This window comes from Pseudophryne corroboree (genome assembly GCF_028390025.1).
Source record: "Pseudophryne corroboree isolate aPseCor3 chromosome 7 unlocalized genomic scaffold, aPseCor3.hap2 SUPER_7_unloc_8, whole genome shotgun sequence".
Taxonomy (NCBI): Eukaryota; Metazoa; Chordata; class Amphibia; order Anura; family Myobatrachidae; genus Pseudophryne; species Pseudophryne corroboree.
In genome coordinates, this window is record NW_026967617.1 from 378,211 (window position 1) to 383,902 (window position 5,692).

Sequence of the window (5,692 nt, forward strand, 5' to 3'; positions counted from 1 at the left end):
ATATGTATGAGCCCCCGCCAATTGTACAGTTTAAGCGGGACAGAAGCCCGCCGCCGAGGGGGCGGGGCTTCTCCCTCAGCACTCACCAGCGCCATTTTTTCTCCACAGCACCGCTGAGCGGAAGCTCCCCGGACTCTCCCCTGCTTATACCACGGTAGACAAGAGGGTTGAAAAGAGAGGGGGGGGGCACATAATTTGGCGCAAATTACATACAGCAGCGCTACTGTGCAAACATTAAGTTACTGTGCTATTACTGGGTTATATAGCGCTGGGGTATGTGCTGGCATACTCTCTCTCTGTCTCTCCAAAGGGCAGAGCCGGCCATAGGCATAGTCAAACTAGGCAATTGCCTAGGGCATTTGATATGCCTATGGGCATCAGCAACTTCTGCTGATTAAAATGATATGCGGCATGCCTATATTCTGTGTGTAGCATTTCATATGCAGATACAGCCACAGTCTCACACAGTATATAGGCGTGCTGCATATCATTTTAATCAACAGAAGCTGCGTGTGCATCCTAACAACATAGCAATGCAAATAAGATGCATTTTAATAAAAAAAAGGTGCCCCAACGTTAGCATTGAGGCAAGATTTATGAGGACACATCTGTATCCAAGCAGAGGCAGAGGTCACAGTGTTAGTGGCAGTGTGAGTGCTGTGTGCATGTGAGTGGGTTGATTGTGCAGTAGTGTTCGGAATATGAGTAAGGAGCATTATGTGTGTCATGTAAAAATGCATTAATAATGTGCAACATATGTGTAAGGGGCACTATGTGTGTCATTATGTGTATAAGGGCATTAATAATGTGCGGCATATGTGTAAGGGACATTGGTGGTCATTCCGAGTTGTTCGCTCGGTAATTTTCTTCGCATCGCAGCGATTTTCCGCTAATTGCGCATGCGCAAGGGTGGTCATTCCGAGTTGTTCGCTCGGTAATTTTCTTTGCATCGCAGCGATTTTCCGCTAATTGCGCATGCGCAATGTTCGCTCTGCGACTGCGCAAAGTAAATTTGCTATGCAGTTAGGTATTTTACTCACGGCATTACGAGGTTTTTTCTTTGTTCTGCTGATCGTAGTGTGATTGACAGGAAGTGGGCGTTTCTGGGCGGAAACTGGCCGTTTTATGGGTGTGTGTGAAAAAACGCTGCCGTTTCTGGGTAAAACGCGGGAGTGTCTGAAGAAACGGGGGAGTGTCTGGGCGAACGCTGGGTGTGTTTGTGACGTCAAACCAGGAACAAAACTGACTGAACTGATCACAGTTGTCGAGTAAGTCTGGAGCTACTCAGAAACTGCTAAGAAGTGTCTATTCGCAATTCTGCTAATCTTTCGTTCGCAATTTTGATAAGCTAAGATTCACTCCCAGTAGGCGGCGGCTTAACGTGTGCCATGCTGCTAAAAGCAGCTTGCGAGCTAACAACTCGGAATGAGGGCCATTATGTGTAAAAGGGCATTAATAAAGGTTGTCATAATGTGTAAGACGCATTATGTTTATAAGGACATTAATGATGTGTCTCATATGTGTAAGGGGCATTACTGTGTGGAATTATGTGTATAAATGCATTACTAATGTGTGGCATTATGTGTATAAGGTGCTCTAATATGTAGTGTTGCGTATAGAAAGGGCATTTACTGTGTCGTCTAATGTGAATAAAGAGCAATAGGGTGTGGTGTAATGTAAATAAGGAGCAATTCAGTGTGATGTAATGTGAATAAGGAGCACTACTGTGAGAAGTAACGTTTATAAGGTAAAGTGATACTACTGTGGGATGTAATGTGAATTATGGACACTATCGCGTGATCAAATGTGAATAAAATTGCAGTACTGTGTGGCGGAATTTTAATTGGGGGTACTATTGTGTGGACATGCCCATTGCCAGCAAAAACACACCCCTTTTTGGACTGTGCGCCAAATGTGCGAACTGTTCCTGTTTAAAATATAGGGGGTACAAACACCAAAATAAGTACTGTTATGGGTGAGGGTTGATGGTGCTGGGAAAGAGGTGCAAGGTCAGAGGCGGAACCAGCGGTGGTGCTAGGGGGCACCAGGCAAAATCTTGCCTAGGACATCATATTGGTTAGGGCCAGCTCTGCCAAAGGGCCTTGTGGGGGAAATGTCTTCAGTAAAAGCATTCCCTGTGTGTGTGGTGTGTCGGTACGCGTGTGTCGACATGTCTGAGGAAGAAGGCTATATTAGAGAGGAGCGGGAGCAAATGAATGTGGTGTCTCCGCCGACACCTGATTGGATGGATATGTGGAATGTTTTAAATGCTAGTGTAAACTCATTGCACAAAAGATTAGACAAGGCTGAAGCTTTGGGACAGTCAGGGTCTCAACCCATGCCTGATCCTATGTCGCAGGGACTGTCAGGGTCTCATAAGTGCCCACTATCCAGATTGTTGACACAGATACCGACACGGATTCTGACTCCAGTGTCGATTACGATGATGCAAAGTTACAGCCAAAATTGGCAAAATACATTTGATATATGATTATGGCAATAAAAGATGTTTTGCACATCACAGAGGAGCCCCCTATCCCTGACAAGAGGGTACATATGTACAAGGGAAAGAAGTCTGAGGTAACCTTTTCCCCTCACACGAGCTGAACGAGTTATGTGAAAAAGCTTGGGAATCTCCTGCAGATTTCCAAAAGGATTCTTATGGCGTATCCTTTCCCATCAACGGATAGGTAACGATGGGAATCCTCCCCTTGGGTGGACAAAGCATTAACACGCTTATCCAAGAAGTTAGCCCTCCCGTCCCAGGATACGGCTACCCTCAAAGAGTCTGCTGACCGCAAACAGGAGATTACCCTGAAGTCCATTTATACACATTCAGGTACCTTACTCAGACCGGCAATTGCGTCGGCCTGGGTGTGTATGTGTAGTGCTGTAGCGGCATGGACGGATACCCTAGATAAGGATACTATTTTATTGCCCCTGGGGCATATAAGAGATGCTGTCCTATATATGTGTGTATGCAAACTACAGGAGGTGCTGCATGGCTCACACCCTTTTACTTGTCTTGTAGAGCAACTCTGGAGCTGTTACTGGGTCCAGCTGCTGCAAGAAATCAGCTTGAATGCTTCAGGGGCTGGGGCATGGCAAACATGAGCCCCACACTGATGGGGGTGTATAAAGCGATCTAGGGGTCATCCAAGCGCAACCCCACAAAGGCCGCCATGCCCTGCGTGACCATTTTCTCTTTTCATATGCAGACGAGGGTTGCAGCCAACTATACCCATTGCTTGGATGACATCACCATATGCGAATCCATCTGCTGCAGGCCTTCCCCCAGGAATGCTTGCACTAGTTGATGCATTTGGTTTGTTGTTTGGGGGGTGCTTCAGTATTAGGCAGCCTTCTGCCCTCACACATTCGTCTGAAAATGTGTTCTCCCTGCAGTTGTTGTCCCCAGATGAGAGTTCCCTTGTGCTGCCTCAGTTGAATCTCCTTTACTTGACGGAGGTGTGCCTGAGCAGCGGCCCTCCCCAGCCCTATCTCAAATCATACTTATTTTGCTTAGGTGATACCATGGTCATGAAGATTGTTTTCCCAGGGTGAGGTTCATTCATTGCATTCTGGGTATGCTGACCTCTGTGATTTCCCCAAATGTGGGAATCTCGACTGCATAATTTGTGGTAGGGGTGAGGGGGGACTGCATTTGTGCTTTCCCCTGGTTGGCTCTGGTATAATTTAGATCTCATTGTCTCAGGTCTCTCTCCAGCCTAGTTTGCTGTCTGTTTCCACTTCTCTTTTCTTGAGCCCCTCCCTTCTATGCCCTTGCGCACTATCCTGACTTCTCCCGTCTGCTTACTTTGTGCCTTCCAACGCACAATGCGAACTACAGGTGGTGTTGCAGGGCCCACACCCTTTTATTTGCCTTACAGAGCAGCTCTGGAGCTGTTACAGTGCCCAGCTGCTGCAAGAAATCAGCTTGAATGCTTCAGGGGCTGGGGCATGGCCAACATGAGCCCCACACCAAAGGAGGGTGGGGGGTGTTCAATGCGAACTAGGGGTCATCCAAGCGCCCCTTTTATCTTTTCATATGCAGATGAGGGTTCCAGCCAACTTTTGCCCACTGCTTGGATGACATCACCGTATGCAAATCCGTCTGCTGCAGACCTTTCCCCAGGAATGCTTGTACTAGTTGTTGCATATGGTTTGATGTTTGAGGGTGCTTCAGTATTAGGCAGCCTTCCGCCCTCTCATTTTCATCTGAAAAGATGTGGTCTCCCTGCAGTTGTTGTCCCCAGACAAGAGTTCCCTTGTGCTTCCTCAGTTGAATCTCCTTAACTTGACGGGGGTGTGCTCGAGCAGCCGCCCTCCACAGCCCTATCCCAACACATGCTTTTCTTGCATATGAGATCTCTTGATCATGAAGATAGTTCTCACAGGGTGAGGTTCATCCATTACATTTTAAAGTAGGAAGGTACAAATTACATATTCAAATTACATATATGTGCTGGATTCAAATGTTTTCCCCCCCTTCCTTTCTCAATTGTGCCCATCAGCAGCTATTCTAATGTTGCTGCCAATGGGTGTGACACATTAATTTCTTCTGTGGGGTACACTGGACTCCACAAGGATTCACATTGGGGTGTAGAGTAGGATCTTGATCTGAGGCACCAACAGGCTCAAAGCTTTTGACTGTTCCCAAGATGCTCAGCGCCCCCTGCTCTATAACCTCGCTTCCATGAACAGGGAGCTCAGTTTGTAGTTGGTGCCTTCAGTAGCAGGCCACTTAACAGGGGGCTGCCTCAGGCAGCCTATTCTTAGCTATTAATTTTGACAAGAAAAGAAGAACTTTTTTTTATAAGAATCTACAAGGGCTGCAGCAGGTTAGGTCTAATAGACATCTTTACTGCAGCTCCATCACTCCCAGCGGCGCAGTATACTCCCGTGCCCTGGTTGCTGGGTCACTGCAGCGGAGGCTCCAGTTTCTTCCTAAGGTCAGTCACACACACACCGCCCTCCGGGATCACGAGGCCGCTGATGAAAGGGAGGTAAGGGACTTCTGTGCCCACACTATACCGTGATGGTGGGCCATGTGCGCACTGGCGTGGACACTGATTACTGGGCAGCCGCTCCACTAGCCACCAGGGACAGTTAAGGAGCACAGCTCTGGGGGGGTTTTCTCTTATATTAACCCCATTTTGTACTACCCGCAGTGCATTGTGATAGGTAATAGAGCCTGATTCAGGTTGGATTGCAATCGCAATAAGCAATCCAACTGCAAAAATTGCTAAGAGCATACGCATGCGCCTGCATTTTCTGCGGCACCCCGCAGATAATGCGATCGCTTCTGACTGTCAATCGGTGCTGGGGGGGGGGGGGTCAGCAACAATCCATTTCCAAGTCGGAGATGGAGCGGTGCATGGGCAGGGCTACAAAATGGGGTCGGCAACGGAGAAACAGGAGGCGTGGTCAGAGCTGCTGCATGACATCACATGCAGCAGCTGCGATCACAAAAATGGTGGCGGCTTCTTGCGCACACATACAGTCTGCACCAACAGGAGGCTACCCCATTTTTTATGATCACGCTGAACTGCACTGAGACTGCAATTTCAGCGTGGTCAAGAAGGGAGGCGGCATGCTGGGTGGCCCCAGCATGCGAACCAAAGGATTGCAAATTCTGTTACTTAGCAGAATTTGCAATCCTTACTGAATTAGGCCCATTGATTACAAAATG

The 5,692-nt window shown here is 47.8% G+C and overlaps 1 non-coding gene across 1 annotated transcript; it reads left to right on the forward strand.

Moving 5' to 3' along the window:
- Positions 1-3,509: 3,509 nt before the first annotated feature.
- Positions 3,510-3,679, forward strand: LOC134987196 (U1 spliceosomal RNA). The gene has a single exon (XR_010192896.1). It is a non-coding gene; the product is annotated as a U1 spliceosomal RNA (small nuclear RNA).
- The last annotated feature ends 2,013 nt before the right edge of the window (positions 3,680-5,692 follow it).